This window comes from Oryctolagus cuniculus, chromosome 14, assembly GCF_964237555.1.
Source record: "Oryctolagus cuniculus chromosome 14, mOryCun1.1, whole genome shotgun sequence".
Lineage (NCBI taxonomy): Eukaryota > Metazoa > Chordata > Mammalia > Lagomorpha > Leporidae > Oryctolagus > Oryctolagus cuniculus.
Genome location: NC_091445.1, coordinates 16,803,279 through 16,828,298, shown reverse-complemented (window position 1 = coordinate 16,828,298; position 25,020 = coordinate 16,803,279). Strand labels below are relative to the sequence as shown.

The following is a 25,020-nucleotide window of genomic DNA, read 5'->3' as shown; positions in this document are numbered from 1 at the left end:
CAAACTAGATAAACTTGAGTTCTGCAAAGCTAAAATATTGAAAATTAGCTCCGTGATGTATTAACCCAAATAATAATGTTCCCAACGTAAAAAAAAAAGATGGAAATTAAACATCTAGTTATGAATACTGTGTCTGCACAATGTGCTGCCTGCGCCGCATGTGTTAGAATTTCTTCTCAGTTCTTTTTTTAATCTTTTATTCATAGCATTGCAGGTGATGAAAAATTTATGCCTTGAGTCTGGCATTGAAATTAAATGCAAAATGAAAACAGAAGCAGTTTATACTGACAGCTTAAATATCTTTATCTAGCATACGGTTGCACTATAAAAATCACTGGGTGACTTTTTTAATCTCCCACATGTAAAAAAAATCAAGAGTTGTACAATAATGAATAAAGTTATGTATCTAAGATATCAACAATTTTTTTTATTTTATTAGCACTCTTTGTTAATTTCGTTTTGCTCCATTTTCCTGTTTTTGTTTAATGGTCACAAACAGATGAATATCAGCTTTTGAAAATACTGCACAACTTAATCGTTGATATTAATTCCTCAGAGTAGCAGGAAACAATTGATTTTTGTAGTATGTTTAATGAGTGTGATATCCCTGGTAGGTTTATGTCTTAAGCTGAATAGAAAACATTAATCTGTACCTAAGGTAGTTATGCTGTTATAAAGGTTAATTATTCAGGTGAGTCAATTTGTTCATCACTATATTAATATGAGTGATACTCTGGAAGAATGGCAATAATTATAATATCTACAGCTACTAGGGATGAAAATTTTCAAGCATATTTCCTTTCTTAGAATAGTTGTAAGTAATTTTGCATGCATTATTTTATTAGTCACAACTGTATTCACAAAATGAGGTTCTCTGTAAGTGATCCCATTTCCTGAGCTGTTGGGTCTTTTGTCCCTAGGCGTGTCTGTATATGCTATGCTATGGTAAAGTCTTCACTGTGGCTTTTGTGGATGAATTAATAATGCTGATTCTCAAATAGCTTTTACTGTAAATTAATTGAAGAAAATAAATGCCCCTTAGTTTTGTGAATAATGCACACAGGTTTAAAATGCATTCAGACCATATATATGTGGATTTTAAAAACAAGTATAGAATTATGTAGCACTTAAGTAAATAAAGCATGAAAGTTAGAACAGTCTGCAGTTACATAAAGCACCAATACTAAAACAACCACTTAGATTTCCATATTTAGAAGACTTCAGCACACAGCTTCAAATATTTTACACATAGCCTTTGATTGGTAGCTCTTTCCTGGCTGTTTTATGTAAACATACTGTGTATGATTATGCAGATAATTTTATACAATATTAATTGTGCTAAGAGTGCAGTGGAAGTGTGTTTAATTCAGTAATTCATTTACATTTTAATGATTTTAATAGCGTAAGATTACTGAGCCAAATTGAAGTATCTCTTACCCTTATACTTTGTTGTGTGTGAAGAGTTCAAATAGTTGCATTGTTTTATATTATTCAGAGTATGTCCACCACATCTTGGTAAATGATAACCAAAAGCAATCTTTAAATACTCATCTTGCAAAAAACTTTTTGAACATTTTCAATGCACTTTTTAGTCTTACATTAAATATAAAGAATGGTGCCCAGTAGTCATGACAGACCAAATATAGATTTTTAAAGCATGTTTACTATAGCTGTTTTCAGAACATGAATTATCAAGCTGGCCTGTGTCTTTGAAACACAATACAGAATTACTATTTTTTGTAGGCAACATGTACCAAAAATGCATTTATTTTCTTTAATATGGGAGGAATAATTCAAGGTGTTTATGACAGGAAGCGAGTGAATTTCTAACTTGTGCCTGTACAGACAGCATCTGAAGCCGCTCCAAATGAGCAGGCTTCAGGTTAGTATCTCTTCCTTATTTCTTTCATCATGTACAGATTTAATATCATCAGGAATAAATCTAAATTGTTTGCTTCTTTGCTCCTAATTCCTGAAGCAATGTAAAAGTCTAGAGAGGTTTGAAGTGACAGGATTACAAGCAGTCTTTTGCATACATGGCCTTTAGGGATAAGCGGCTACCTTGCATCTAATAAACAAGAAAGTGAATTCGTTGAATAATGAATTAAGTGGCATAAGTTGTGATAACAAGGAGCAAATGTAACTTCAGACGAATAGTATTTGCTTTGTGTGGGGTTATCTGAGAGGGCTGATGCACCGCCAAGGGAGGCTGAAAAAAAGGCTCATTATATTAAGATGTTCCTTCACAGAACACAGTCTAAAATGATCTTGCAGTTTTCTCCTGCGTTTGCTGAACTCCTTTGTGTGCTTCTATCAAATCAACCACATCCACCAGGGGGATAACTAGGATCCTTTCAGAATGTTGAGTGTTGTTTAAAATGAAAATTCCTGGTGAGTTTTAGATGGGTCACCCAACAATTAAATAGAGATGTCTAATTGGTTCCTTCATATTAGGGTCAGCAGCTGGTTACAGAATCAAAGGTTGCAGTGCCCTATTGCACAGTACTGAACCAAATTAAATTATTCATCTCCTCTTTGCTTCAATGTAGCTTCATGGGGATTCCTAACCTGCCATGCCGAATAAAACACAACGATCACTTTACATTTTCATTATGGAGAATTATATTTTAAATTGCTAATGTTCTTCTATTTAGCTTGCATTACATATCTCATTGGATATGTAGAAATGTCTGCAACCATCAGTGCTTATAACTTGTTTTGTTAATTTCTAATTGTAGCTGGTACCTATAAAACCACCAAAAAAGGGTGATTTGCATGCAGTACAAATCCTCTAGCAAGAACCAGTTGAGTCGTGGTGAGCAAAATCAAGTCTTGGAGGGCCATTATCTTTGACTCTAGACTTCAAAAGATATAATGAAATAAATGTGTTGCAGAAAGCTATATAATCTAACATGAGGGTTAGGTTAATTCAACCAAGGTCATTTTCATGATAGCAATTCCTAAAATCGGTCAAAGTCGTAGTTTTTGCAAGTTTGGGTAGTTTGACTTTTTTGTTATGTTACAACTCTAAAGCATGAAAATTTATAACTACATTCAACTTCCTTGACTCACTTGATAGCATCTTAATCATTTTACTGTTATCAGTGGTAGGCATAGTTACAATGAAAACATTTACCATATTATCTTAGAAATTATTTCATAAAATGCATTCTATCAACATTGTAATATATTCCTACCTGGCACTTTTATTTTTAAAATGTTCAGTACCAAGAGCCATAACAAAATTAACTTTAAAAGCTTGTTGATCTTTAGAAAGTAGTATGATTTCTAAAGAGCAATCATTTAGTAATCAAAAGTGAATTAATGAGGCTCCCATTTTTTAATATATCACATGAGTTAAAGTTTTGAAATTTATTGATTCATGTGTGTGTTTATATACATGTAATGTAAGTTAGTTGAGTCTGTTGGAACACATAAAACTTGAAAACCGTGCATTTTTATAAATTAAAATTAATTTATAAATAGCCTTATTTGTTCTCAAAAACATATTTACTGGACACTTTTTTGTGATAACTACTGTTTTAAGAGCCATATGAACAACAGTATGTGTATGAGATAAAGCCACTTCTGTTGTGTTTACATTTCATTGGAAGGTAAATAAATAATAGAAATTTATACTTATAAATTTATAAGTAAATTAGCAAGAAAAAAAACAAAGGAACATATGGGGGGGGCAAAATAGTGTGATTATCACAGAATGTGACTCACAAAAGGACCTCCTCTACACAAGAGTGTCGAGGGAGGTCTTGCTAAGGAGGTAGCTGAGCTGAGACATGAGCTTCTCCTCCAAGCAGAGAGGAGCAGCTAGTGCCAAAGCTCGAGTGGGGATGAACTTGGCATGTATGAGAAAGGGAAAGAAGCAGAACTGGTTTCATGGGCATGCAACCCCCAGCCCTCGGTGGTTTACACAGGGTCTCATGCTGGGAGGACCTCCTTTTAATGCATTGCTGTCGCCACCTTGAAATTCTCAACTTCTTCACAAGAAACCCCTCTTTGGTGCCGTAAATTATGTATCCACTGCTGGAAAGAGGGCCATTACTGCAGGAGTGCATGGGGGCATGGACTGTCGAGGCAGGGGAGCATATAATATAGGGATAGTAAGTGGTATTTTTAGGTATGTGTGTCACTGGCATCTGTGTACTTCAGGAAAGTTTCATCACACTTCACAATACAGCCATTTTTGTCTGCCATGTAAAAAATAGAAACACTGATTTTTCTCTGTTTAGCCAAATCCTCACATACGGTTGATAAATTCCTCAAGGGTAGTGATGGTCTTGTCTGTGTATAGTGTACTCTTCATAGCACCCTCCGATTAGATATTTCACAAGTACTGATTGCAGCTACATGGAATTTTCCTTCTCTTTTAACCCAGTAGGACTTTTCCTTGGGAAAAAAAATGTTAATGTTCACCTTTTAATTCATGCTTTCTTCCCACAATTATATTATAATATGAATCTATGTGACCATTAAACAGTTAAGTCAAATCCCATGGAATTGCTTATGTGCAACAATTTTTTTAATGTACAGAATGACAATTTCAATGGGTTCTAGCAGTTTGAAAATGCAGGTTTATTTAAGGAAGTAAAATAGAAATCTTACATGCTCTCTGTAACCCCAGCAGGATTTACGTAACAGAGGAGTGGAAAGGCTACTGCAGGATTGTTCCTCAGAGTACGACAGTGCATAGCGTTGTCAGGTGTGTGCTGATGAGTGCATTAGAAGTGAACCCATATGCACCAAGGCCTCTCTGTGGCTCAGTAACTACTCTTCCTCTGCTGCCTCTCAGTAAGGGGTCCAGAGACTGACATCCAGTTTCTACTACATTCTAGGTCATAGCAAGTTCTGTGTTGCCAGGAATCACGCTGTGAGTGGCCCAACACTGTACACCACGGTTCAGAGTTGCAACGGGGCCTTGCTCTAAGCTGTTATTCACCGATGACCTTTCCTCCAGGCGGATCTAGTTCCATTTGCTGATGCCCATAATGATTTGTCCAGTGATGACCAGGGCAGTGAGTTAAGGGGTCCTGTGACAGAATCTGGCCAGCATGGGTTTAATTGTGTCAAATCAGAACACAGTTTCTCTGGTCAGGACAAAGAGGTGATTTTATAATTTAAGACAGGTATTGACTGAGCTGACAGATTGTCCAGAAATCTATGTGAGGGGTTTTTGCTATTTGTTTCTTGACTTTTCTTCAGGAAGAGTTATCAGTTCTGAAAATCATTGTCAACCTCCTTCTTACCTGGCACTCTTTTTGCATTTTAGCAATGCTTTAAGATCCAGTAGTTCATGATTCTTCTATTTGCATACTCCACTTCTTGCATTTTACCACATTTGGGTTTTTTTTTTTTTTTTTGCTTCCCCAAATCATCCACACTTCGAGTCATACACATATCTATCTGTACAGTTTTTTGAGTCAGTGGTGGGATTATGAGTCATGTTCTTGGTAACCTAGCAAAAATGAAAAACTTCTAAGAAATTTTAGTCTTTCCTCAAAAACATTTAAAAATATATTTATTATCTACCTTTATATTTTTCCCAGTAAATTCCATGGCCTCTACTCTTTTCTCTACTGAAAGTTAACTACACATCATTTACTAAACTCTAGAACCCTGAGGTAGAAGTGCCCATGCTCAAGTCACAAAGGACCTCCAAATTAAACATGAAAAAAAGAAATCCAACTATTCTGGATGTTTTAATCTGTGTGGTTTTCCTCTAGAACTTTCTACTTGCTTTAGAACTAGGCCTCAAATGAATGAGTGAAGACACTAAAGGAACTTTGGAGTAAGTGATAGAATTGGATACTGACAGCAAGATGAGGTGTGTTGTGACAAGAAGTGCAAGTATTTGCTTGTATCTCCACCCAGAATGGAGACTCACACCCTGGTCTGGGGGAGCTGGGGAAGGCTTCCTCACAACCAGGCTGAAATGGAACCTATTCCAAAGTCTTACATGGCTCATTTCACCTGGGTCTGTGCAAACTCAAAGGCTGAACTTGAAGATAACTTTCCACAGAACCCCATGCCCGAGACCTCCTTCCTGGCTTCCAACCCCTTTCAGTTTGCCTTTCCCAAAAAAAATAAAAGTTTCTCTCTTGCTCTGTTCCCTGCCTACAAAGGGCTTGTTTAAACCTTTCCTGCTTCTTTATTACCAACTGAGAGTGGTATGTCCTGTGATTGATGGCCTTGGGCACATAAATCTTGGGGACAGTTGTCAATAGCAATGAACGTGGCCACATTGGAAGAGAACTTTTAGAGACCGGGGAAGTCTCTGCGACTGTGGCAGATGAACAAAGTACTATTCTACATGCGGGTCCCGAAGGGGCTTCCCCCACATTCCACCAAGTAGGCAGCTGTGTGCCTTTGCCTCTGACTCCTATCTCAGGGACTAGTTTTCCTACCTATCATTAATTATGAAAATGGGAACTATAAAGATAGGGAGAATGAATAAGGTAAGCACCATAAAGAGATACAGGAGAGCTGTGAAAGTGGAGCAAAGGGAAGGACCAACTTCCTTCCACTTTCCTCCCATGCTGGTCTATGTCACTTCTTAGGGTAATGCTATCTTTTTTTTCCTAGCCAGCCCTATACAGCTAAGTCAGCATGGTGTTGTGTGGAAGGACTTTGCAGTTATGGAGTTTTGGGTCTGAGCCTTGATTGTGCTGCTTACTGATTGTGTGTCCCCTCTGCTCTTGGGTTTTGTTTAGATATAAAAATATCAGTGTCTACCTCATGGAATGGAGATGAGGACTGTATGGGATCATTGGTGTCTGCTATATTGTGTTTTACATCTATGGAGGCATCATGACAATGACAGAATTCTGCTAGAGTAGTGCAGGAACACAATGGGGCAATTACTACACAGCTAAACATTACAAGGGGCCTTCAAAGCATTGATAGGCAAATAGAATTAAAAGATAAGCTTATTTGGAAGCCAAAAAATTAATATTTTGAAGATTTATTTATTTGAAATGCAGAGTGGCAGAGAGAGAGAGAGAAGGAGAGTCAGAGAGAGAGAATTTCCATGTGGTGGTTCACTCCTCAAATGACTACAATGTCCAGGCTTGGGCCAGGTCAAAGCCAGGAACCCAGAACTCCATTCTGGTCTCCTGCGTGGATAGGCCTAAGTACTTGTATCATCCTCCACTACCTTCCCAGGCACATCAGCAGGAGGCTGGATCAGAAGCAGAGTGGCCAAGACTTGAACCTGTACTCTGATATGGGATCTCACCCTGTAGGCAATGACTTAACCTCTTGTTCCACAACACCAATACCCCTACCCCCAAAAACTTGAAATCTTTGCATAGGTTTTTTATAACACCCATTTTCCATAAACTTTTTGAAGATTCCCTTGTAAGTATGCAACTTCTTTAACAAGGTGCCTATGGAATTCTATTGGTTTACTTAGTAAACATCATCCCTCCGGACCCATCCCATTCCCAAGCACCCATACACCTGTCCAATTTGGGTGTGGCAGATGAAAGAAACTGGGAAGAAGGAGTGGAGGAGGGAATTTGGTTTACAATAATAAGCTCATTGTTTCTGATCCTCTGAGACACATGCTGTATTATTACTATCATCCTTACCAACGTGCAGTCAATACTATCGCTCTGGGAATTCCACTTCAAAACTACGGACTCTGGGATTAGGAGAAAGAAGCGCCTGGCCACTTGGCCACTTAGGAAGATACTTTGCTTTACCTTTTCCTGCCAGAAGGAGAAAGGCAGCTCCCTATTATTAGGACAACCTCATATTTTATTGTCTCATCAGAACAATCAAATACTCCTGAAGACTTTCTCTCGGAGTCTGTTTTTATATATATTGGAGAGAAATCTCATTGTAGCACTGAAATACCATTATTCTGACATGATGCACGCAGTTTCCCCTAAGATTAGGCTTTGCACACTGGAGTCTGATTGTGAATCTCTGTTGTGCAGAGTGGAGGTCACATTTAAACCTCTTTAAAGGAGTGGGTAACTGGGGAAGTCGCTGAGTCAGAAACTCTTAACAGCCTTTCTATTAAGACTTTAAAGAGAAGGCAGGAAAATGTTTCGCACTGCCCTCTCCCAGGAGCCAGTGGTAAGAAATGGGGTTTCCCAAGACCTCTTTTATACGCAAAGATGACTCCTGGAAGGGACAAGCTTTCTCCAGCACCATACATGATAGACTGCATTTCAGCCATATATTAGTCATACTAGGCTTAGAATTTCCTCAGTTGCATCCTGCCCACAGAAGCAGTTTAACCCTGCATTCTCACTGCGACTCAAGAGATTAGATTATCCACCGGGATGATGAGAGTGTTTATAGCAAGAAGCAGACGCGTGATCCAGGAATGATCTAGAACTTGTCCATTCAGACTGTCAAGGTGGAGAGAAAAAGAAGGAAACAGAGGGAGATGGGGGAGAGAGAACACAAGCCAGATTTGAGCCTGGGAGTTAGATATTTTGTTATGATTTCTCTATTCAGAAACTCTGCTTGAAAACAGGCTTCAGTTTTAAATCACTTAGCTCTCCTTTCTTGACCAAAGTCTGGAAATGCTCAACCAGAGTAAGTGTCTGCTGAAGGACTTATTTTAAATATGGAGGTCACTTCTGCTGAGACTCACTTTGGCATGATAATGGTCACAGCTCCAGGGATAAGTTCTTAGTGGGTATCTTGCAAAAAAAAAAAAAAAAAACAAACAAACAAAACAAACAAACAAAAAAACACCTGCCTTAACTTCTTCAAATGTGAGAGAGAGGAGAAAGCAATATTATTAATATTCCATTATTAATCAGCTCTGGACAACTACTAAGTTTTGGACTCCAAAGCTTTTCTGGCAAAGCACCTAGCTGAGTTTGCAAATACTAAGGTTACTGTGTGCACTACTCTTAACGAATGAATTGTTTGCTGGGGGATATTAAATGGAAGCATATGTACCCAACATAAACCTAAATCTGTAGAGTAATGATAATGATGTCAATGTATACTTATATGTATGAGGATACTTCAACAATTAGTGGGAAAATGAAATTAAACGACAAATTTAGGAGCTGGCATAGTTGCACAGCAGGTTAAGCAGCTGTTTGTGGTGCCGGGTGTGATCTGTCCTCTTGGGACACCTGCATCCCATTTCAAAGTCTGGTTCAAGTCCAGTTGCTCTGCTTCTGATCCAGGTTCCTGCTAATGCCCCCTGGGAAAGCAGCAGAAGATGAGACAGTACTTGGGCCCCTGCCATCTGCATGGGAGACCCTGTTGGAGTTCCTGGCTCCAGCTTTGGCCTGGCCCAAATGGCTCTCTGATGGAAATGGCAGAAGCCCAAATACTTGAGGCATCACCTGCTGCCTCCGAGTCTACTTTGGCAAAAAGCTGCAGCAAGGAGGCGGAACTGGGAATCGAACCCAGGCATTCTCATGTAGGATGCAAGTGTTTCAGCCAACATGTTAACCGCTCAGCCAAATGCTCACGCCAGGGCAAGCTTCATAAACCTAGAGGGATGGATGCACATAGGGAGGATGTTTCTAGAAGCTGGGTGCAGGTGAGGGAGACATCAGTGTGAGGGAAGATACAAGGCCAGAAAGAGTGTGACCTCTCTGAAACACTCTGGGAATGAATGGACCTGGAAGGGCAATCACTGTGGTGTCAGAGGATGAATAAAGCATTTCAGTGAGAGGGCGCGGTAAACATGCAGGGGAGGGGAAGTGTAAGGAAGCACTCTGAAGGCTGGGGAGAGGGGTGACTGGAGCATGTGGACCCTCTGAGAAGTGATTGTGTGGACAGCGCGGTAGGGCAGATTTTAGTCAGTTGAAGAGACACAAAATAGCATGGGACTGGAAGAAGGGGTACTCGGGAAATCCTTTCAGCAGGGATCATGCATTGAATTTAGTGACCCTTTTTCACCACCTAGAATTAGAACAAGAAGAATACTGGAGCCCCTAGAGTTTAACAAGGAGCTCTGTTATGGTGGAGGGGGGGTCTTCCTGAGCATTTTACATCCTGGTCATCTTAACCACTACCCATGAATTGTAGATACTTCACTGCCTGGCTTTACATTTTTAAAAGAGTCTGAGCTAGCAAGTTAAGGGCCAGGATCGAAAGCCAGGCAGCATGGCTCCAGAGTGTTCAGCTAGAGTTCTATATCCTGGCCAACCATGCAGAATCAAAGCGTGGATTCAAGTCCCTTAGAAACACCAAAAACAATTGCAATTGTTATCTCTAAAGATACACATGTCAAAACGAGTATTTCTAACTGCACACCACAGTCAGTAATTTAACCAGCAAGGACTGGATGGATGAGTGTTCACTGTGTGCCAGGCAACCTTCTAAGTGCTTTGCATCCATTCATTCATTTCATGCTCACACTTCATGGAGTATTAAATCCCTAATTTTAAAGGATCATCTGAGGCTTCGTCGGATCACAGAACTTGCCCACAGTCACACTAATAAGAGGCTAGTAAGAGACAGAAACAGGACTTTTTCCATGTTGTGAGGAGGGCAACAGAGACAGGCTCAGGGGACTTAAAGTACAAAATCAACATGGGTGAGGGAATAAGAAATGTGCAGGAAGTGTCATCTGAACTGAGACTGAAAGGAGGCAAGAGGGCAGAGCACACAGCAGAACCAGTGCTGAGGCCAGGCTAGGAGGGATCACTCAGATTAGGCATGCAAAAATGGTTGAACTGGGGCACACACGCATCCCAGCAGTTAAAATGCCCACATCCCACATAGTTTAGTTTCCAGCTCTGGCGCCTCACTTGAGCATCCAGCTGATGTAGATCCTGGGAGGCAGCTGGCTAATGGCTCAAGTAACTGGGTTCCTGCCACACAGGTGGAAGACCTTTGTTGAATTCTCAGCTCCAGACTTCAGCCCAGCCCTGGCCCAGTGCCGACCATTGTGACTATTCTAGAAATGAACCAGCATTATGGGACCATTTTGCCCCCTCCCTCCCATGTATCTCTTTATCTTTCTCTTTCCTTTTCTCTTTTTTTCTCTCTCTCTCCCTTTCAACTAAATAAATAAATTAAAAAAAAGTAAAAAATATCTGAGGCATACATGGGCATCTGAATGAATCAGCAGAGAAGGAATAAACATCTGGCAGTGGCCATTGAAAGGAGATCAACAGGAGCTTGCGTTGTGGCACAGGGGGTTAAGCTGCTGCTTGCAATGCCAGCATCCTATAGCAGAGCACCAGTTCAACTTCCAGCTGCTCCACTTCTAATCCAGCTCCCTGCTAATACACTTGAGGAAGCATCGGAAGATGGACCAAGTACTTGGACCCCAGCCACTCACATAGGAGACACAGATGGAATTCCTGGCTATTGCCTTCAGCCTGGCCCAGCCCAGCCATTGCAGCTATTTGGGGAGTGAACCAGTGGAAGATCTGTGTCTCTCCATCTCTCATTCTCTTCTGTCACTCTACTTTTCATATAAGTAAAAATCTTTTAAAAAAAAGGAAAGGAAAAGAAAAGAAAGAACGAAAGAAAAGAAACTAGCAGAAGAGACCTTGTAAAGGTTTCCTCTACAGGACACCATAACCGATTGGGATTTTGTAAAAAGAAAACCAGTGGGGAGACTGTTTCGACTTCAACAAGTTCCTCTTGGAATGCCAGCCATATATTTTGAAATGTTCCTTGAGAGAAGGAAAGGACATCTGGAATTTAGAGGCAGGACATTAGAAGTACCTGTCAATTAACTTAGTTTTAGGCCATGCAAAATTGTTTACAGTGCTACCTTTCCACCCAGATGAGTTATTTTCTTATAAAAGGAAGGAGAAAGATTCAAAGTTAAAACAATCAAATATAAGAATGGGAATAAGAGAGGGAGGAGATGTACAGTTTGGCACATGCGCAATCGGACTTGCTCCAAACAGTAGAGCTAAAAACATGCCTGGGGATTCCAATTCAATCCCATCAAGGTGGCATGTACCAATGCCATCTCACTAGTCAAAGTGATCAGTTTCATAATTGATCATAATGATAGGATTAAGAGTCAAAGGGGTCACATAAACAAGACTAGTGTCTGCTAATACTAACTGAGAATTAAAAAGGAGAGAATGATCCAACATGGGAAGTGGGATACACACCAGACTCATAGAATAGCAGATGTCCTAAATAGCACTCTGGCCTCAGAATCAGCCCTTAAGGCATTCGGATCTGGCTGAAGAGCCCATGAGAGTATTTTAGGCATGGAAAGCCAAGACACTCTGGCAAAAAAAAAAAAAAAAAAAAAAAAAAAAAAAAAAAAAAACACAACTAAATGAAAGATCTCCACGAGTGAGATCCCAGCGGAAAGAATGGGCCATCAAAGAAGGAGGTACCTTTCTCTGAAGGGAGGAGAGAACTTCTACTTTGACTATGGCCTTGTCTAAATAAGATCGGAGTTGGCAAACTCAAAAGGCTTCCATAGCCTTGGCAACTCATGACAAGAGCCTTGGGTGATTACTGATGCCATAAACAAGAGTGTCAATTTGTTAAATCAACAACAGGAGTCACTGTGCACTTACTCCCCATGTAGGATCTCTGTCCTTAATGTGTTGTACAATGTAAATTAATGCTATAATTAGTATTCAAATAGCACTTTACATTTTGTGTTTCTGTGTGGGTGAAAACTGTTGAAATCTTTACTTAATATATACTAAATTGATCTTCGGTATATAAAGATAATTGAAAATGAATCTTGATGTGAATGGGATGGGAGAGGGAGCAGGAGATGGGAAGGTTGCGGGTGTAAAGGAAGTTATGGGCGGGGGGAAGCCACTGTAATCCAAAAGCTGTACTGTGGAAATTTATATTTATTAAATAAAAGTTTAAAAAAAAAAGTTAAAACAATCAATTGACTGCTAACAGAAAAAAAAAGAAAACCTGCCTGTTTCAAGAGAAAGCTTAGTGTTTGCACATTTCAAGCAGCTGCCTTCAGTGAAGTAGCCTTGGGATTGTATACCAAGGGAATGAACTTCAGTGAAGGTGAGTTGCAACCAAGCCAATTAGTGCATTTCTTTTTAATGTTGAAGTTCTGGGAACCTGATTTACATTGAGGAGAAATTTGAGGTAATGTTCTGGGAATGTGAGACAGAAATTTCCAGTCTGTCTAAGTCTTTAAGAGAAGAGTAGAGGTTGTACCTGGAATTTAATTATTAATATGACCTCTTTCGAACTCCACAAATGTAGGAGGAGTTTCTGGGTTTTTTTCTCTTTTAATGCTTAAAATTCTTTGCACAATCTACTGGGAATAGAAAAGACGGTGATTCATTCTAAAGGAATGTGTTGATTCATGGAGTGAATGGAGCCATTCCGAGCAGGTAGTTCTCCTTTAATTGCTGTCCACCCCACAGTCCAAGTAGGAACTGTGTCTGAGAAAGGTAGTGCATGAGATGTCTGGGAAGATAAGAACAAGAGGGAACTTCTGCAGAGTGAAGCCATCAGTGGATACAGATTGGGGAGCTTCGATCCTGTCGTGATGTAAAAGCTTCGGATGTTAGTAATGACTGTGTAAAACAGTCCAGTATGGAAACATCCAAGATAAAATTCTTGTCAGTTTTTGGCTAGCAACCGAAAACTTGCCTCAGTCTGTGGCTGCGGTTCTCGTGCCAAATTAGAAGGCACTTTGCTGGCTCTTTTCGTACAGAGGGGGCAAATGGGATAGATTGGAAATATGTTCTTTGAACAGACAGGCAGAGTCTCTGGAAGTTTGCCAAACAAGATTTCCAAATAAAATGTTTGGGAAAGAAAACAGGGATGGACTTTGCAGATGCTGGATGGGCTCCACCAGCCATCTGGGCAAAGAGTTACTTGGTATCACATCAGCTGAGAGCTATGAAGCGGTAGAAAACCAGCCGCAATGACTTCATTGTTAAAGGGCCCCATTTATTCACCAGGCAGTCCTCTACTTACCAAGAGAAGGGGTCTGAATGCACAGATCTCCATCTCCCATGAGGACCAACAAGAATGACCAAAATTATTTAAACATGAAGGAATTTCGTCAATCGAACTATTACCTCAGTGCTAATGCATTAGCTGCTGAAGAAGCCAGATTAATTTACTTACGGTGAGCTAAGTGCATTCTTGGCTCGCAAAGGGGAATCATTTGCTCACTTAAGCCAGAGATCACATTTTCGACGGCAAATGTCACTGCCTGGATTCCCCTTTGACAGTCTGGCACCCCACACCCCTGTGATAGTATCCATTTATTTGTCTTATTTTCAGCCAGATTAATCCATTCTGTTTTGACAAGAAGACTGATGGGTAATTGATAACTGTGATAGACACAAACAGAAGAGTTGGATGCTGAATAATTCAGCACTTTTCAGTATCAATAAGAGAACAGGTTGAAGAATTTGTGTCTCTATTTACACTTAAACTAAACTAAGTCAGCCTAGACATTTATGCTGCCAGTCTATCAGAAAACCAAACAGTGTACATTCGGTTTCCACCCGACAAAATGTTTTATAAGCTTGTAACAATATGTGTGAAGCTGCCAGAATAATAAATAGGTACAGCAGCCCATGCATGCTAATGTTATGTTGTAAGCAGTTTTGTTGACAAGTGCTAATACTTCTTTCATACTATCATCAAAAGCAGCTAATACAACAGCCATTATTTGCTGGCTTTCCAAGCAAGACATGATGGATTGTGACCTTAATATGGGTTAGCCGAGTTTTGAAAGTTAAACAACTTGCAATAAATCATAGAATTATTACAATGCAGTTTAATTGGTTAAGGACTGTTTATTTCCTAAACAGGGTGAAAAATTTCTGTTTCGGCACTTTTAATTTGCAAAGTGCATTTTCATTATGAATGGCAGTTTAATATTCTGCTCTTTTGTCATGCAAAATATGCAACACACAGGCAATCTATTAATTGGACAAAAATGCATTGCAAGCGTAAATTATCCTTTATATCATCACTTGTGAGCTTTTACATCTATTAAATGTGTTAAATGGGACATAGTTAAAGACTGTACAACTTGCGAGCTACTTCTGAAATTTGAGTCAGGCTTCAAGATGATTTTAATGACCTTTATTTTTGGCAAAATAAAGTAATTAAGTAATTGTAAATATAAAGGGCAAGTTAAAGAGTTACTGCCTCCTTAAGGCATAGGTGCCTATGTTTTATTGATTCAGCAGTCTCCAGAAGAGACAATGGCACTGCTTCATATTGATATGTCTCGAGAAATGGAATCCAGCCTCGTGTATTTTCTTCTCTCTCTGCTGCAGTATAATTTCTAGGGCAGAAATTTCCATTGGCAAGTGTGTGGAAAGAGGTGAGTAAGGCAGCAGCGAAATGATATTGCAGCATAGCTCAGCATAACGGAATAGCTCGCTCCACAAGCTTTGGTGCAATGATGTGCCTTCACACAGAGGGCTGTGTTGAGCTTAGGAACAGTAACAAAATTCTTTGTACTAGGAATGCTGATGTGACATATGCTTGATTTTAAGAATGCCAAATCTCTCAATATGTTCCGGTAAGACTGCCTTAAACTGCGTGCAACCTAGTCATTGAGGCACAACTCTGAGCTCGTTTCTCATATCTATTGACACCTGGGTAGACCTTGTGAAAACCTAGAGCTTTCACTGATTTCAGACATTTTGCATACGTTGGCCCAGATGAAGCAGGGACACTTGCTGTCACTCTGAGTCTTTTTGGAAGATACCAGTTGTCACTGATGCAAACAAAGTTAAAAGTATATTTCAGATAGACATTACACTCATTTTTCCTATAGTTTAAAAAGTATTCATATATGAATGCACATTCTGTTGTTTTAAAAGAAAAACTAAAAAACACTTTGTCATTCACAAAAGGAATACATTAAAATAAATGGTCTAGAACATAAATGATATAAAAAAGTAGAAACCAAAAGTTTTGCAAACTGAGAAAAATTGTTCATCTTTATTTATGTTATGTAATGGCACAATTGTGCTCAGACATTTCATTCTGAAAAAAGGCAAGTCTAGTTATATAATTTTAATATTATATTAATGTTCATCATTTTCCTCTCATTTAAATATTATGTTTACCCAAGCTATGCACTTTCTCTACACCAGAAAAAATTAAGAGACTGGGAAAGAAAGATGAGGATGTGAGAGACAAGGGGTGAGGCTGGAGAAGAGACTGTTGCCATGTTCTATTGCTGTACATTTTGGCATCATTCATGACAAAATGGTAAGGTAAGGATGTGCTGCCCAATAACTAATATATGGGGCTTTTTGAAAATAACTTATCAGTAAGCATCACAAAGTACTATAATTTTTTAATAATTTAATGTTTTAGTATATGTTTTCTAAATTTTCTAGATAAGAAATTTTTATCAAACAAATAGCCCTTATTTGAAAAGTATAAATGATTATAACCAAAACGGTTAAGTTATGAAGGCATAGAGACCTTGACTGACTATATTACTTTCTGGGACACTTTCCAAAGTCTTAAATTAATAGACTTAATCCATGGCCTATATAAAACTGAAAATACAATGGCTAGAAATGAAATAATTTTGTCAATATTTTTAGTTATTTCAGTTAGCTTTTCCCTAATTTTTTATGAAAAATTCAAACACACACCAAAGTTGAAATAATTTGACAATACCTCAATACCCATCACCTGATTCTACCATTTTGCTATATTTGTCTTTTCAGTTATCTATCTTTCCACCCAGTTATCAATCTATTTTAATTTTCTCTAAGACTTATTCATTAATTTGAAAGTCAGAGTTAGAGAAAAAGATATTCTATCTGCTGGTTCACTCCCCAGATGGCTGTATTGGCCAGGGCTGAGCCAAGCCAAAGCCAGGAGCCAGGAGCTTCATCCAGGTCTCCCACATGGGTAGCAGGGGCCCAAACATTTGAACTATCTTTGTGTGCTTTTCCCAGACCATTAGCAGGTAGCTGGATTGGAAGTGGTACATCCAAGACTCGAACCAGAGCTCACATGGAATGCTGGAGTCATAGGTGGTGGCTTTACCGGCTACACCACAATGTTCACCCCAATCCATTTTATTTTTAATGGATTTCAAAGTCATTGTCAGCCATCAATATAATTTTCCCTAAATATTTCAGTACACATATCATTAGCTACAGTGAAAGTTTGTTTACAGTTCTTTATTTTGAGGAGAAATTTGTTCACAATGGCATGCATAACTCTTAAATATATCATTTGATGAACTTCAACAAATTTTGAGTGGGCTTCAGCCATGTTGACGTACTCTATGAGACATCAGTGTGGAATGAGACTCAGTGAATACAGAAGACTCGAAGACCCAGTCCTCAAATTTCTTTTCATCACCAGGAGGGGCTTATCTACAGGGACACCTCCTGCCTGGAACATTCACCTCTGAGGGTCTCAAGTTTATTCTCTGCAGCTGTGAAGGAAGGTTTATATAACTGAACTCCATCTCACTGTACTGCCTCTTACAAAACCTTTCCCCAGTGCTGTGGGGAGTACGAAGGAGTTCCAAGGTACAAAGTCCAGTATAACAGAGTCCATCAAGCAGCATTTGGTAAAAACAGGTGCTACACACCCAAATGGAATCATAAATGATGATATACTTGAAACCAGATGAAGAAGTAAGACAGTGCCCAGGGAAGTGAGAAGAAAGTGGTAAGAATGTCCTGCCTGAGTGTTCAAGGAAGGCTCCCACAACTCCATCCTCTGCTTCCACCATGCTGGCCTGCTTTCTTTGCCTCATACACACCAAACTTGGGCTCAGCCTTTGCACTCACTCCCCTGGCCCCTCTTGGCCTGCTGTGCAACCTGTGGGAGTCTTAGATGGCAGAGATAACATCCACAATGGGCAATGTTTCTTTCCATCTTTGTATAGCCTAACTTGGAATGGCTTTTGTATGTTTTATATAAATTTAGCCTCACAGCAGTCTTTGAGATAGTCTTTACATTTTTTTAAAAAATCCTCTTATTTTTATTTTATTTGAAAGACAGAGAGACATACAGAGGTCTTCAATTTGCTGGTTTACTCCCAAATGACTGCAGGATCCAGAGCTGGGCCAGGCTAGAGCCAGGAGCCTAGAACTCCCTCTGGGTCTCCCACATGGGTGATGTGGACGCAAGTACTTGGACCAAGTGCTTCCCAGAATGCACATCAACAGGAAGCTGGATCTAAAGCAGAGCAACTGGGACTTGGGATGCAGCCATCCCAAGAGGTGACTTAAGCCACTGCACCAAACACCTACCTCTGTGAAATAGGCTTTGATTGCCTGTATATATTTAGAAAGAAAACATGGTCCTGGTAAAAAGTAGACGTGGAACATAGGTGCACATATGCTTATATATGTGTGTGTGTATATATATATATATATGTATGTATGTTTATGTGTGTGTGTGTGTGTGTGTGTAGATAACTTGGCTGTATGTACATGGGGTCTTAAAAAGTTCCTGGAAAATGTATATCATGAAAAATAAACTATACATGGATTTCAAACATTTTTGCACCAAACCAACACATTTTAATGCTGTGTTTCTGTTCTTTTTGAAGTACCTTCATGGACAGAGAAATTAGAGAAACAAAAGCATTGGGCCTTAGTTTCTTCGTGTAACAACTCTCAGTGATTTTCTTTTCTTTCTGCACATTCTTAGCAATGCTTAGTAGCCAGCTGCTGTATGTTTGCTTCTGGAGGCTGAGACAATGCATTAATCACTGCAGCAAATTCTTGAAATCCTCATTTTTCTCCACCTCCGCTTCACCACCCTAACCTGCTGGAACCACTCCTCCTTCAACCCACCCAGTATTTCATTAGCCTTATAGCTATCATGAAAAATTATATGCAGTCTTGGGGCAAAGTAAGGTACAAATTTTAAGAAAAAAAATAGGTCCTTCAAAAATGTTACCAGCTTGCTGACATCTTCATAAAAATGAAGGATCCTTGAGGTGTCAACTTGACTAATACATGAACACTTGAAGTGGCTCGAAATCAAGGAATGAGAGGCAAACTTAAATACCTAGCTTGTATTTTCATAGGTATGACCTACTCCTTTGCAAAGGCCATTTCAATCTCAAATTTCCATTATGTCTATCATCCAAAAATATTGTTCAGTAATGCCTCATCGCTATATAGGAGTGTTCCCAATATTCCTTATAGGGAACCATGTCAATTTGAGTTAGAATACATGTGACTGAGATACAGTAGAAATAAGTTTAAACAGCTGAGGACACTAGGTCTTTTCAAAGCTGCTCTTCAGTGCTGTAGGAGAGAATAATCATAATACGTTAATCTGCAGATTCTCTATTCTTATATATCTTGTTCCTTCCTCTTCTGTGGCCTTAGACAGAATTCTGTCCTTTATCAGAGTCACTTCTGTGTCTGAAATACCATTCTCAGTATTGAAAATATATAATCTTAAAAGTTGAATTAATATAATTTCTTATTCAGGATTTTAATCTATGCAAATGTTAACTACTTGTGGATGTATTTTAAAAATATTTTAGCACTCCCTGTTCCTGACTACTTTTTTTTTTCAGAAAAGCAAATGAATTTATTAAGACAAGGAAAAGAGAAGCTTTTTGTGAGTTTTTCAATGATCATCCGTGTAGAAAGCAAGAAATAGATCTGTATGAATTTTTTTCATTGAAAGTATGGAATCTCTCACAAATTTTTAGTAAATTGGAATTCCATTCTTTTTATTCCCCGAGGATGGAAAAATGCATTTTATTTTTTTGGCAAAACAAATAAATACCACAAGTTGGTAGAAGTATCAATTACAAGAGTGTCCACCATAAAAGTCAGATTCATTTTGTCTGTTATTGCAGGTTATTAAAAGGCTTCCAGGCATGCATATAAAACCTGAAAAACAACAGTTGAATCTATCATATTAAATTGAAATCCTTCCATTAAAAAGTAAACCCAAGTAGTTTATCATTTAGGGAATTCCATACTGCCCCAGAAGTCAATACAAATAAGACTTTATTAAAACATAACTAAAATGAAGTTCCAAAAGAACCCTCCCTGGGAATTGTCCTGCCTCAAATTCAAATGTATAGGGTGAAAATACATCAGATGACCTTAATTCCCTCCAAGTAATAAAGGAAGAAAGGAAAAACAAATTCCACAGGCAACAGCTGGAATTATACTTGAGAAAGAAAATATGGCCCCGGTAAAGTATACATGCAACATAGCTGCACCTTAAATTAAACAAGTCTCTGCTGTCAAAGCAGCCAATACATACTCTCTAGTGCTAAGCTTCATTGACCATTTCTCTAAAGCTTAATGTACCTTCTTAAGTGAATGCCTGCAATTCTGTGTAGCCACAATGAGTTGGTGATCCAGCTCATTTTCTTATATCTCTGATAATTCTGTATTATTTTATTATTTGTCATATCATTGCATATATTTTCATGATGGTTCTTTATTCCCCCCACGCCCAGAGCAGCTCACATGTTTAAATGCAAAAAAAAAAAAAAAGAATTTGCTCAGATTTTGACAATCAGGCTTAGAACAGATTAGATAATCCCATTGCTCCCAGCATGTTAGCTGTTAACTCTAACTAGATGAGTGAGAGTCCACCACACCCCCATGTAAGTGGCTACAAAGTATTTCATGGCATGGCTATTCTAAATACATAAATAAGAACTGGACGTTTACTCAATCTCTAATATTTTCTCTAAATGTCATGATAAAAATTCTTACAGTCTTTGAACATGCATCCAGGAAGGTAATTATCAGAATATTAACATTTTAAATATATAAACCAAAAAATATAAACCAAAAGTCAGCAATCATTTGTAAAAGCATAGCAAGACAATTTTCCAGATGTTTAGATTAAAATAAAGTTCTATAATTCATCCTTTCTTCTTGCTTCCTTATGTATTCAGCCAACTTCAGAAAGCAAAATAATGCAGGAGTGGGCGTATGGTGCAGCAGTTAAGATACTGCTTCGGACACCACATCCCAGTTCCCTGCTAGTTCCCACACCTAGTTCCCTGCAAATGCACACCCTGGTAGGCAACAGTCTTGGCTCAAGGAGCTTTGTCCCTGCCACCCACATGTGACTTTCAGACTTCTGGCTTTGGCCTGGCCCGGCCCCAGCTGTTGAGGATACTGAAGAAGTAAAACAGTGAGGATCAGGCCGGCGCCGCGGCTCACTAGGCTAATCCTCTGCCTTGCAGCACCAGCACACCGGGTTCTAGTCCCAGTCGGGGCGCAGGATTCTGGCCCGGTTGCCCCTCTTCCAGGCCAGCTCTCTGCTGTGGCCCGGGAGTGCAGTGGAGGATGGCCCAAGTGCTTGGGTCTCCCCCATGGGAGACCAGGAGAAGCACCTGGCTCCTGCCATCGGATCAGCGTGGTGCGCTGGCCGCAGCATGCCGGCCGTGGCGGCCATTGGAGGGTGAACCAACGGCAAAGGAAGACCTTAAAAAAAAAATAATAATAATAATAAAAAAGAAAAACAGTGAGGATCAATCTCTCTCTCTCTTCTCTCTTTCTCCTTCCCTCCCTTTCAAATATAAACAACTGTTTAGGAATTTTTAAGTAATAAAGAGCGGTGTTTGAATATCTGCTTTGGTAAAATAAGGAATAATCCAAGAAGAAGAGAGATTCAGGAAACAGAAGACCTAACAAAGGAGAGAAGCAAAAGGAAATCCCAGAATGGTGACTGTCCTACAGGCCTAGGCAATAGATTAGAGGGTCTAGGACATGCCCAGGTACCAATAGATAAGAGCTATGAGAGGATGACAAGTGTGGGGAAACTGGTTCCCTCATCCATGTAGCAGTCGCAGTCTCAGGCCAGTGGCCCCAAGCCTTTAAGACCTTCCTCCCATTTTCCCACAATATCATTTTCTATGTGTGCCATGACACAGAAAAATATTGAAAAACATTCTGATGTACTTTTTGATGTGCTGAAACATTCAGAAAATATGATGAGCTTCTAACAGATCTATTGAGAGCATTTGAAAAAGGCTTGGATAGTTACTGTGGCAGGCCCTGGACTGATCCTAAAAGCATTCAGAACCCCCTTTCCCTTCGAGTTCTTTGGTGGGAGGCTGGAAAACTGACCTGCTCCTTTTTCTAGACTCCATTGTGTCCAGAGGAGGTCAGATGACTTAGTTCTGGTCAAGGAGATGCAGATGCCACCTGCAGAGCACAGTTCCCAGGAAAGCAGTTGCAGCCATGAAGACAAGATCCACACACTAAGGATAGAGGAGCAGCCCGTGACAGGAAGCCTGAGTCCTGGATAACATCTGGGGGACTCTTACCCTCAAGGTGAAGAGCAGCTGCACCATAACAATGTCAGCAGATAACGTCTCAAATCAGTGAATCAAGACATAACAATGTTAGACGACTTCTGACAAATAGGGAGGCAAATACCAGAAGAAGCAGACCTTTGTGTCCAGTGGTTGCCTCTGAGGTGAGGGGAGAGGACAGAAAATGATCTGTTTTCTATTCTGCATTTTGGCTTTTAAAGCCAGGTGCCTGTAGAATTTAATGTTCTGGTAGAATTTAATGTCCATTTGAAGTGGCTGAGGGTATAAAAAATGCAAGTAGCAGTAACATTGAAATGATATTCTGATGTCAAAGGCTCAAGAAAATCACCAGTAGAATTCATGTTTTGCTTAGGCTGTTCTACAGAGATCAACAGTGCCCAGAGTAAAGGGCCTTAAAAGACTAAGGGTGTATTCCTTGGACAGACTATGACACTTAACTGATACCTCTTTTTTCTTCTGGTTTCTTTCATGGCTATGAAGCTGGATGTGAAGGAAGAACTTTGTAATATGTAATTTTTCTTATGAAAGTTGAACTTATTGCCCCTAGGGGCATGTGTTACTTCAGGCTGCCATAACAAGTTACCATAGAGAGGGTGACTTGAACCTCAAACACCTGTTTCCCACAGTCCTGGAGACCAGGAAGTCCATGACCAGGGCATCAGCACACTTGGCGTCCGGTGAGGGCCCCCTTCTTGCTTTGCAGAAGGCTGTCTTCTCTCTGTACCCTCACACAGTGGAGAGAAGAGCAGACAGAGCGGGCTCCTGTGTCAGGAGTCGCATGCTGGAGGGTTCCACCCTTGCCAGAGGCCCTGCCTCTGACGATTTCCAGTTACAGATGAAGAACACGATGCTGGTCCGTCCTGGTAAAATATGAAGCAGCTCGCTTTCTTCCAGTAATGATTTCACTGCTTCCCAGGTTTATTATTTTCTCATCTTGTCTTCTGAATCCCAGAAGTAGCTGCCAGTTACCTCACTCTTACACTTAGGAATCTATCGCTTTTTTCTCCCCTGTTCATTGGAATCTAATATGTAGACCTGCTTGTGTCACACACAGTTGGTGTTTCACTGCCTTTAGGAGATCATCCAGCTTTAGGACTTTGTACCCTGAAGGTATCGCTAAGTCTGTGTAGACAATCTGACTGCACAGAGTTGTGTGTGTGTGAAGGCTGTCACCTAAACAAGTCTAGACAGAGGCCTTCCTTGCCCACTCAGGAAGGGCCTCATATGACAATCAGAATCAAACCAACTGAAGAAGTAAGGGTGGGGAAAGAGACAGGATGCAAGCAAATCATGATCCTGGCTCAGAGACAAAAAGATCCAGGGCTTTTGTAGGCAGACAAAAGATGGAAGGAGATGCCTCTTGCAGAGAGAGAGAGAGAGAGAGAAAGAAATTGGGGGGAGGGCTCAGATAATCCCAGGAAAGGGAGTTTTGCCATCCAGCAGGACCCAAATGAGAACCCACAGAGGGGCACAGCTCACTCCGAGTACGTCTTTGGATACCCAGAGTCCCAAGCTAATGGGTTGGTTACTAGCCTTTGGCCACTGTTAGGTCTCATTGCTTTGTAACTCTTCTTTCTATACTAAAATTACTTACTCTTGTATAGCCGATATGACAAATCCTTAGTAGTCATTAAAAACATGTATAGTCATCACTTCATTGTTCACTTTGCCCTTCTCTCGTCAAATTAATTCAAGTAGTGAATTGTGGGATCCTTGCTGGTGGAAAAAGATTTTAATTCTATTTAAATAAAATAAAAAATGCATTCTCTCCTGACAGAAATTTGCATTGTGATAATATTTTTATTTGTATCTTTTTTAATGCCATGGCAAGAAATGGATTTGATTTTGAAGAGGAATCATTTTGAATAATTAACCATGAATTACTCTAATTAGCAGAAAATAATTATAGGTTGGACATAAGCTCCTTTGAATGCAAAAGAAGAGTAAAAGACTATTGGAAAAATAATGCCACCTGATAGATGTTGAGATGAATCCAAAAGAGGGGTTTTCTCTGAATTAATCTTCAACTGAGACATTTTTAATGCCTCCCATCTGAAAACATTCATATTTCTGCAAGACAAAAATTATTAGCAAGCATATGTTGTTGGTTAGAGAATTTTTAGTGTTATAACTAATGAAGGCATCACTGGTGCTTGCTTAGAAAAAAGAAAGCGTAGCTGCCCTGTTCCTTCTGGCACACTCTCAGGGTCAGAGGTCAGCCTCAGACTCGGCATATGTGCACAGGATAGGAATGCTTAGAACACGGTGGGTGATGTTCGGAAAATGTTTGTCACATGGCAGACAAGACAGAGTTGCCCTTGTGACTCCTGTCCCCCATGGGGACAGATTACAGGGGTCTGCAAAAGTTCCTGGGGGAAGAACACTGTGGAGAAATTATACACAGATATCAAACTGGTTTTGCACAAAATAAGCTTATCTTTTAATTGCACTTTTTCATGAACTTTTGAAAACACCTTTGTCTGCGGTGAACTGGGTTAACCTGTGTGTTCCATTACCAATCAAGCTCTGTTCAGCAAAATTATCCTCGTGACCCAAATGAGAGCTCACAAGAAGGCGTGGTTTACTCAGAGTCTATTTTTCAGCTATAGAGAACGCAGTTGTTGGACCGAGGAGACACAGGCTATGGCACCACGGATAACTGACCAGTCCCTCACTCTCACTGGCCAAGTCTCACTGTGTCTCTAGTTAAGTCTTATAATTAGTACCATCCATCTCAGAGGATGGGAGCATGGTAAAGATGAGATGTGAAATTGACTTCTCAAAGTAAAAAGCGACAACAACAAAGAGTAAGGTATTATTTG

At 39.7% G+C, this 25,020-nt stretch overlaps 1 protein-coding gene across 15 annotated transcripts in view; it reads left to right on the top strand.

The window, feature by feature from the left end:
- Positions 1 to 25,020, top strand: part of KIAA0825 (KIAA0825 ortholog) — a 448,051-nt gene that overhangs the window by 355,892 nt on the left and 67,139 nt on the right. The window contains exon 22 of one of the 15 annotated variants that reach the window (XR_007922664.2): positions 16,038 to 16,160. The exons of 13 other annotated variants lie outside the window; for them this stretch is intronic. The gene's annotated coding sequence lies outside the window, so the exon portion shown is untranslated. The remainder of the gene's footprint in view (positions 1 to 16,037; positions 16,161 to 25,020) is intronic. One more of the 15 variants, XR_007922665.2, reaches the window with a different exon arrangement.